The following is a 10,348-nucleotide window of genomic DNA, read 5'->3' as shown; positions in this document are numbered from 1 at the left end:
GGAAGGAACACAAGGAATTGAGAAGATGACCAGCGAGAAGTCACGCAGTCGCATGGCTTATGCGACCACGCGAAATGGAAGAAATCAGAGTGACGCGTTCGCGTGCCTAATGCGACCGCGCGGACTGGAAGCTGCATGAATGACGCGAATGCGTGGACGACGCGCACGCGTAGTACGAAAAATGCTGAGTGACGCGATCGCGTGGACGACACGGCCGCGTGACTTGTGCGATCTGCAGAATTACAAAAGTCACTGGCAGAGATTCTGGGCCGCATTTCAACCCAGTTTTCGGCCTAGAAACACAGATTAAAGTCAGAGAACATGCAGAGACTCAAGGAGGAATTCATATCAGATCATAATTCAATTTTAGGTTTTAGATGTAGTTTTTAGAGAGAGATGTTCTCTCCTCTCTCTCATGATTTAGGATTAGGATTCCTCTTAAAGAATTTAGGATTTCGACTCTTCATCAGGTTTAATATTCCTTTTACTTTATATTTCTCTTTTATTTCCAGATACTTATGTTGCCTATTTGGCTTATGAGCCATTCATGTTAGGATTTTCTTTAATTAATATAAATTGAGGTATTTCAAACTTATATGTTATGGATGCTTTAGCTTTATCCAAATTATTTTCATTTGAGTTGATTTTCTTCCCTTTTGGCCTTGGTTGATTAATTGGTAACTCTTGAGTTGTCAAACTCATTGCTGACTGAAAATTGGAATTCTTCAAGAATTAACTCGAGTTCCAACAACTCTAGCCTTTTCCAAGGAAAGACTAGGACCTAAGGAACCAAACTTATTTCATCCACTTGACTTACCTTCATAGTTAGAGGTTAACTTAGTGGGAGAAAAATCCAATTCTCATCACAATTGATAAGGATAACTGGGATAGGACTTCCAGTTTTCATACCTTGCCAAGAGTTTTATTTGTTATTAATTTATTAATTCTTGCAATTTATTTCTCTTGCTTAAAACCTTTTTCAAACCCAAACACTGTTTTTCCATAACCAATAATAAATCATACTTCCCTGCAATTCCTTGAGAAGACGACCCGAGGTTTGAATACTTAGGTTTATAAATTTATTGGGTTTTGTTACTTGTGACAACCAAAACGTTTGTACGAAGGGATTTTCTGTTGGTTTAGAATCTATACTCACAACGCGATTATATTTTTACAAAATTCTTTACTAGCAAAAATCCCAACATCAATGGCATTCAGAGTATCAATCTCAAGAACTCCTTTCTTCTGAGTCACCCCATTATTCACATGATTTCTCTCAGAAGTGTACATGAACTGGTTATTTGCAACCATTTCAACGAGTTCCTTGGCTTCTGTAGGTATTTTCAGATGAAGAGATCCACCAGCCGAGTGGTCCAATGACATCTTGGATAATTCAGATAGACCATCATAGAATATACATATGATGCTCCGTTATGTAAACATATCACAAGGACACCTTTTGGTTAATTGCTTGTATCTTTCCTAAGCTTCATAGAGGGATTCACCTTCCTTCTGTCTGAATATTTGGACATCCACTCTGAGTGTCCCAAGAGTTCAGGCTTTCTCTAGGTTGTGAGTTTAACCATGTCATAGCTCTGTCTCTCACAGCAAAGGGGAAAGCATAAGTCTGTAGACCTCAGGATCAACCCCATTGGTCTTAACAGTATCACAGATCTGCAAGAATTCAGATAAGAACTAATGAGGATTGATAAACCTCTACCAAATTGTAACGATCCAACTCCTAGTATGCCATGGTCATACAAGAAGCTAATGTTACTAACTTATCCTTCCTAATTATTAACTATTATTTTATATATGAGCCTGTTCCTTGTTAGAGCGATGCCAATTTTACGAGTAACTTTTTTTTATTCGTTGCGGTAAAGGGACAAAATAAACAAGCATAGATTGAGAGTAATAGAAAAGCAGCATAAAGAAACATAGAAATATAGCTGATAATATACATCATGTACACTATAGCAAAACATGTAGCGTTTACACAAGATCAAGTCAGTTTACATCCTCATCATCCTATGTAGCTAATATATACACGACACTCCCAGGGCCTGGCCCATGCAAAAAGACGCTAAATTGGCGCCCAGGCTAGCCTTACCTTTGACTTACCTTACACAGAAGGAAGTTCCATTTATCTGGACGGCTGAGTGCGATAGAAGTTTCAAGATGCTTAAGGAAAAGCTAACAACTGCACATGTATTAGTACACCCAAGAGCTAAGACCAAATTGAACCTCAATTTAGGCCTAGGGTTTCGTTTTCCCAGCTGCTCCAAGAACATGAACTTAAAGCTTGAATTTCATCAAATTTCATCAAAATTTCACCAAATTTTCACCAAGAATCAATCATATATGCAACCAATTTTTAGCACAGCCAAATTATACAACATTCACACAACTCAAACACAAATAATCAAGATTAATTTCGTGACACCCTACCTGGTTTTGCTGCTCCTAATTCAGTTAAACTTTCAGGTGGTCTGTAAGCACTTTTTCCTCCTAAATCACATCAAGAACAACTTTAAATCAAAAAACCCTCAACTAACCAAATCTCCCTCAGCACGTTAGGAGGTGATTTCTAACCTTAGACTTGCTGGAAACTCACGTTTCTTGGCTCTCAAGTCAAGTTAAGCATGATTCCTAAGGAAGAACATCAAGAAAACGCAATTTTTAAGCATGTTTCCTTGAAACCGAATCAAAAGAGAGATGGTGCAGCCAACTCACCTTGATTCCAGCCTTGATAAGTCATACGATCATGTAGAGAAAGAAGAGAGGATCATTTTAGTTGGATTGGAATTTTGATTTGAGTGGTTTTTATCAACTCTTTACCCACTTATTCATACGATTTGCATGGTTTTACAATTCCTTCCTGATTTTGTGCTATGATTGAAAACATGCTTCTTTGGACTTTAATTTTGCTATGTTTAATCCTCTCTTATTACCATTCAATGCCGTGATATGTGTGTTAAGTGATTTCAGAGTTTATAGGGCAGGAATGGCTCAGAGGATGGAAAGGAAGCATGCAAAAGTGGAAGGAATACAAGAAACGGAAGGAATTGCTAAGCTGTCTAGCCAGACCTCTTTGCATTCAAATGGTCATAACTTGAGCTACAGAGGTCTAAATGACGTGGTTTTAGTTGCGATGGAAAGCTAACATCTGGGGCTTCGATTTGATATATAATTTATCATAATGTCCATACAGCTAGGCAACGCGAACGCGTGCTCAACACGGACGCGTCGCAGTGACAAAAATCAGCATGGCAGATTTCATAACCAGCGAATTCTGGGCTATTTTTGACCCAGTTCTCGGCCCAGAAAACACATATTAGAGGCTATAAAGTGGGGGAATGCATCCATTCAGGAGAGAAATTCATACAACATACATTCATACATAGTTTAAGGATTTAGATGTAGTTTTTAGAGAGAGAGGTTCTCTCCTCTCTCTTAGGATTTATGATTAGGATTCCTCTTAAAGGAATTAAGACTTTGATAAACCCATATTTCATGGTTTATCTTGTGCTCAATTGAGTGGTTTTTATCAACTCTTTACCCACTTATTCATACTATTTGCATGGTTTTAGCCTTCCTAATTATGTGCTTTGATTGAAAACATGTTTCTTTGGACTTATATTTGCTTATTATTAATCCTCTCTTATTACCATTAGATGCCTTGATGTGTGTGTTAAGTGTTTTCAAAGATTACAAGGCAAGAATGACTCAGAGGATGGAAAGGAAGCATGCAAAAGTGGAAGGAATACAATAAGTTGGAGAAATTGCTAAGCTGTCCAGCCTGACCTCTTCGCACTCAAACGGCTATAACTTTAGCTATAGAGGTCCAAATGACGCGGTTTCAGTTGCGTTGAAAAGCTAACGTCCGGAGCTTCGATTTGATATATAATTTGTCATAGCTGCCCTGACGCCAGGCAACGCAAACGCGTGAGTCACGCGGACGCGTGACCTGGCAGGAACGCAACCCTCGCGGCCGCGTGAGCCATGCGGCCGCATCACTTTTCCGCGACCTGTACGGACCAGAAAGCGCTGGAAGTGATTTCTGGACTATTTCTGACCCATTTTTCGGCCCAGAGAACACAGATTAGAGGCTATAAAGTGGGGGAATGCATCCATTCATAACCATGCACTCATAATTCACTTCTCATGATTTAGATTAGTTTTGAGAGAGGTTCTCTCCTCTCTCTCTCTTAGGATTAGAAATTAGGATTTTTATAAACTAGGATTTAGGACTTCTCTGGTTAAATAACTGGCAACTCTTGAGTTATCAAACTCATTGTTAATTGAAAATTGGAATTCATCCACTTAACTTACCTTCATAGTTAGAGGTTAACAAAGTGGGAGAAAAATCCAATTCTCATTACAATTGATAAGGATAACTGGGATAGGAGCTCCAGTTCTTATACCTTGCCAAGAGATTTTATTAGTATTACTTTATTTTACTTATCATATAACATATTCGCACCTTACTTCCAAAACCCCAATTTATAGACTCATAACCAATAATAAGAACATACCTCCCTGCAATTCCTTGAGAAGACGACCCGAGGTTTAAATAATCGGTTATCAATTTTAAAGGGGTTTGTTACTTGTGACAACCAAAACGTTTTTATGAAAGGACTTTTGAAGGTTTAGAAACTATACTTGCAACGAAGATTTATCCGCAAATTTCTAGACCACGCAAAAGTTCTCTCATTAAAATGGCGCCGTTGCCGGGGAATTGCAAACGTGTGCCTTATTATTGGTTATTGTAAATATTTTTCAAAAAAAAAAATTTCTTCCTATCTTTTTCAAAAAAAAAATTATTATATCTTTTTTCAAAATATTTTCTTTTTATTAATTTTTGTTTTTATTTTCTCTTACTACCATGAACTCTCACCCCTTTGGCTATGAGTCTGGTTACAATTATGTTGCAGGAAGAGGAGATTATAATGACAACATGCATCAAGGTTGGAACAATCAAAGATGGGAGGAGCCACAAGGATTTGATCAACCCTCATGGCAACAACCACCTCCAATGGACTATCCACAACCATTCTGTGATGCATATCAAGATGATGGCTATGGTGAGCACTCTTTTGATTATCAACAACCACCACCATATGCCTATGAACCCCCTCCTCAACATGACTTTAGACTACCATAATCACAACCCCCTTTCCGTCATTCACCTCCATATGACCCTAACCCTCAACCACCATACCAACCACCTTATGAGCCATATGAACCATATATAGAACCACCCCAATTCCAACCTAATTACTCACAAGAACCACGACTTCAATATTCACCATCTCCATATCCATCAATCCAAGAGCATTATGATCCTATTTATGAAAACCGAGTGCATCAAGAGGCAAAGGATCGTCTCAAGGAAACAATGGATCGATTTCAGGCAACCACTCAACAATTGGGGCAAGTATTAATTCAATGGGCTTCTAGACGCTTAAATACACAAGGATCAGCCACAGCCCCATGTGGACAGTCTAGTGAAGAGCATAGCATAAAGGAGATACCAGAAACTCCAGTGGACAAGACAGAGCATGAATTTATACTAGACCAAGTAGAAGAAGCTATCATTGTTCAAGAAGAAGAGTTGGTTGAAGACTAAGGAGACGCAGAACCTCCATGGGAAAGACAAGACATAGAGCCTCCTTCCAAGACGGTTGAAATTGATGCTGAAGAGGGTGTACAACCTCCAAAGCATATCATAGTTGAAGACTTGGAAGAGGTTGATCAAGAGATGGAGATTCAAGAAGAAGAAGCACAACCTCCCATGCCCTTGGAAAGCAATGAAAAGGAGATTGAATTGAAAGAGAGCTACCAAGAGAAAGAGGTTGAAATTGAAGAAGTTTGCAAAGAGGTGGTAATTATCAGAGAAGAGCACAAGGGAGTGGAGCTTGCAATTTCATTAAAAACACCTCCCCCTAAGTTGCCATCATCCTTCACAACATTCAAGTGGGTAAAATTCATATCCCTTAACTTTCTAATTCCACTTGAATATGGGCTACTGGAGACGGATGGTCAACTTAGAGCTCTTTGTGACATTAAGAGTAAGCGGAAGATGGTCAGTGGTAAGAATTGTCCTGCAAGGTTCATCATGGCTGGAAGCTTTAAGTTTAAACGCAAAGGTTGGTATAGAGCTCAACTGAATGGGTCTAGGAAGCTTTTTGGCAGCTCTAGTAAGAATTCAGATTGCTTGCTACCCGGATGGAATCATGTTGATCTACACAAAGACGGGTGCAAAGGCAAGGTCTGGGACCCCGGAATCCATTCTATCAATCACCACTCTTGGGGCCTTGTCACTTGCTTTAACTTACTTGAAGGCTTTTTGCGCCTAGTTTGGGACCCCGGAGGCTACTGGAAGTACAAACATTGGTGGGGATTCCTAGATCAGTACAAGCATAAACCACCATAACAGGAAGCTCATCAAATGTCCAACTTAAGGACTATAACTAAAAGTGCTAGGTGGGAGACAACCCACCATGGTATGATCGTTCATTTTGCAAATTTTAATTTTATTTAGTTTTGTTTGTTTTTGAATTTTATTTTATTTTATTGAACCTGGAATCATGCATAGCATTCACATTAAGCATTGCATTCTGCATTTTGCATAAAAAAAAAAAGATGCCACGCGACGCGACCGCATGAGTGGGTTGGAGGCGTGCCAATGGCACAAATCAACCCACGTGACCGCGTCGCTGACGCGTCCGCGTCGCATGGGAATAATGGCCTCCCACGCGACCGCGTGACCCACGCGGCTGCGTGACCAAGATTTCGACGTCAAAGTGGTGCACACCTGAAAGTTGTGCGAGAGTGGTGCTGGATTGGTGCTGAACGCATAATCCTTCCCACGCGGCCGCGTGACCCATGCGACCGCGTCATGTTCCTTTAAAGCCCACTCAGCATGCGATCGCGTCACTTAAAATTTGGCACTAATAAGATTTTGAACAGAGAGTTGTGCAAGCGCGAGGCTGCACACGCGCCACTAGCACAAATCGAGTCACGCGATCGCGTGCCCCACGCGTCCGCGTCGCCTAACCTTATTTGCGCACCACGCGACCGCGTCACCCACGCGATCGCGTCGCCAGCGTCGCACAACCTATCCAAATTAGTGCCAATTTTCTTATCTTTTCTTCTCCGAATCCTTATTCTTCTTATCTTTTCTTATTTCTTTCTTCTTCCTTTCTTATTTTCTCTTACTTCGAATTATTTAATTTATTTGCATCCTTTCATTCATTGCATATTTTTATTTTTCTAAAATTATTATTGGTGTTCAAATATTCTTATTCAACTGTTACATCTTTTCTGGTATTTTCTTGATGCTTAGTGACTTGTTTAATTCTGATTGAGTAATATTATTTAAATCAATGCCAATCTTTTATACCTATATTACTTTTGCATTGACATGAATTTATATTATCTCTCCTTACCCACACTCTCTTCCCTAGTGTTGCAACTTTTTGCACTCTTGATTTGCCATGTCCTTCTATTATTTTCTCACTTGCATGTTGTAGCTACCATGTAATTGAGACTCTTATTTTTGGCATTAACCAACCCCTGTTTTATTTGTTTTCTATCTTTGCTTTGGGTTACTTTCCTTCCCTTTTTCTTTCAGGATGGCCACCAGGAAGAGACCGGAAGATGTTTACATGGGAGAGACAAACAAGTTCCTATGCACATTCCTTGATGAGAAAAAGCATCAGTTGGAGCAACCCGTCCACCTGCACATCTCAGCATGCACCGAGGACGGTGCAATCTTTAAGTGTGGGGAGGTCGATACCGATCTCCATGGGTTAGTACTTTCTTGTCTCAAACACCAATGTTTAAATTTTCTTTGTAGATTAGTTGTTGCATTTGCATATTTGTTTGATATTTGCATATTTTACCACTTGGTTAAAGTAATATTTTCTTTTTCAAGAAACCTTTTAGAAAATTGCACTAATTTGAATAAAATTTAATGTTACACTTGTTTGAAGAAACCTTTTTCAAAATATTTTCTTTTTGTTAGTTTTTGTTTCTATTTTCTGCTACTACTATGAACTCTCACCCCTTTGGCTATGAGTCTGGTTATAATTATGTTGCAGGAAGAGGAGATTACAATGAGAACATGCATCAAGGTTGGAAGAATCAAAGATGGGAAGAGCCACAAGGATTTGATCAACCCTCATGGCAACAACCACCTCTAATGGACTATCAACAACCATTCTGTGATGCATATCAAGCCAATGGCTATGGTGAGCACTCATTTAATTATCAACAACCACCACCATATACCTATGAACACCCTCCTCAACATCATTTTGGACCACCATACTCACAAGCCCCTTTCCACCATTCACCTCTATGTGGCCCTAACCCGTATCAACCATACCAACCACCTTATGAGCCAAATGAACCATACTTAGAACCACCCCCATTCCAACAAAATTACTCTCATAAGCCACCACCTCAATATTCACCATCTCCATGCCATTATCAAGATGAACCACCTTCCTACCATGAACCCTTTCTCCAAAATAATTCACCCTCCTAGCCACCCCAAACCTCCATGGAGAACACACTTACCTCTCTCATTAGTCTCACCTCTGAACTCCAAAATTTTATATCCCGTATGGACCAACACTCTACCTCCAATATTCAACCCTCAAGCTCTAGTGCACTTCCTTTTCAACCACATAATGATCCACCCATCCCATCACCACCATTCATGGAAGAGCACCCACATCCATCAATCCAAGAGCAACATGATCCCAATGATGCTATTGACATGGAACAAGAGAGTAGGGATCATCTTTGCGAATTCATACTTGATAAGGAGCTAGAGGAGGCCCTAAAGGTGAACGTAGTATAGACCCTTGAAGTCGAAGGAGTGATTGAAGAATTAGTGAAGGAAGACATCAAGGAAGAGTCTGATTTTGTCTTAGAGCAAGAGGAGGCCCAAAATGTGGAGATAGGAGAGACCCTTGAAGATGAAAGAATAGTTGAAAGGCATTGTCATGGAAGAAAATCATCAAAGATGAGTACGATTTCATATTAAAACAACTGGACAAAGTAGTAATTATTGAAGAGGAAGAAGTGGTTGAAGACTTGGAAGATGTTGAAACTCCATGGGAAAGTCTAGTTATAGAGCCTCCTTCTAAGACGGTTGAATTTGATGTTGAGGAGGGTGTACAACCTCCAAGGCATGTCATGGTTAAAGACTTGGAAGAGGTTGATCAAGAGATGGAGATTCAAGAAGAAGAAGCACAACCTCCCATGCCCTTGGTGAGCAATGAAGACGAGATTGAATTGGAAGAAAGCTACCAAGAGGAAGAGGTTGATATTGAAGAAGCTTTCAAAGAGGTGGTAGTTGTCAAAGAAGAACACAAAGGAGTGGAGCTTGCAAGTTCATTAGAAACACCCCTCCCAAGTAAGCTTAGAGCTCTTTGTGGCTTTAACAGTAAGAGAAAAATGGTTAGTGGTAAAAGTTATCCTGCAAGATTCAATATGGTTGAACGCTCCTAGTTGAACTGTAAAGGTTGGTGCAGAGCTTGATTGAATGGGTCTAGGAAGCTATTTGGATACCTTAGTGAGAATTCGGATTGCTTACCACCCGGATGGAATCATGATGATCCACTTCAAAACGGGTGCAGAAATAAGATTTGGGATCCAGGCATATATGAGGATCAACTTTGGGAGCTCAAAGCTTGTGAAGAACTCTATCAAAGCTTGACAAATTTACTTAATATTGATAGAGCTTATTGGAAGTCCAAGCATTGGTGGAAGTTTCAAGATGAGTTTAAGCACAAGCCACCATAACAAGGAGCTCACCAAATGTCTAACTTAAGGACTTTAACTAAAAGTCCTAGAAGGGAGACAACCTACCATGGTATGATCGTTCCTTTTTCAGTTTTAATTCTAGTCTGTTTTGTTTGTTTTTAAGTTTTGATTGAACCTGGAATTTTGCATAACATTCATATTAGCATTGCATTCTGCATACTGCATCCAAAAAATCACACGCGACGTGTCCGCGTCATACGTGTGTTGTGGAGAAAAGAAAATTGAACAGAGAGCCACGCGAAAGTGTGGCTGGAGGCATGCCTTTGGCACAATTTGACCCGCGCGACCGCGTCGCTGACGCATCCGCGTCATGTGGAAAAAATGCCTCCCACGCGTCCGCGTCACCCACGTGAACACGTGCCCTAAAAATCGACGTAAAAAGGGTGTATGGCAGCAAGTTTGATGGAGTAGGGCTGGAACCGTGCTAGAAGCACCAGCGCTACCACGCGAACGCGTCCCCCATGTGTTCGCGTCATTTTAAAAAAGAAAGGCCATTCACGCAATCGCG

General features: G+C 40.2%; 1 non-coding gene across 1 annotated transcript; it reads left to right on the top strand.

The window, feature by feature from the left end:
• The first annotated feature begins 1,441 nt into the window (after positions 1-1,441).
• On the top strand, positions 1,442-1,545 carry LOC112704613 (small nucleolar RNA R71). The gene has a single exon (XR_003155230.1). It is a non-coding gene; the product is annotated as a small nucleolar RNA R71 (small nucleolar RNA).
• The last annotated feature ends 8,803 nt before the right edge of the window (positions 1,546-10,348 follow it).

Source organism: Arachis hypogaea, chromosome 7, assembly GCF_003086295.3.
Source record: "Arachis hypogaea cultivar Tifrunner chromosome 7, arahy.Tifrunner.gnm2.J5K5, whole genome shotgun sequence".
NCBI classification, from domain to species: Eukaryota; Viridiplantae; Streptophyta; class Magnoliopsida; order Fabales; family Fabaceae; genus Arachis; species Arachis hypogaea.
Note: the sequence above shows the minus strand (reverse complement) of the source record. Positions and strands in the feature narration are given on the sequence as shown.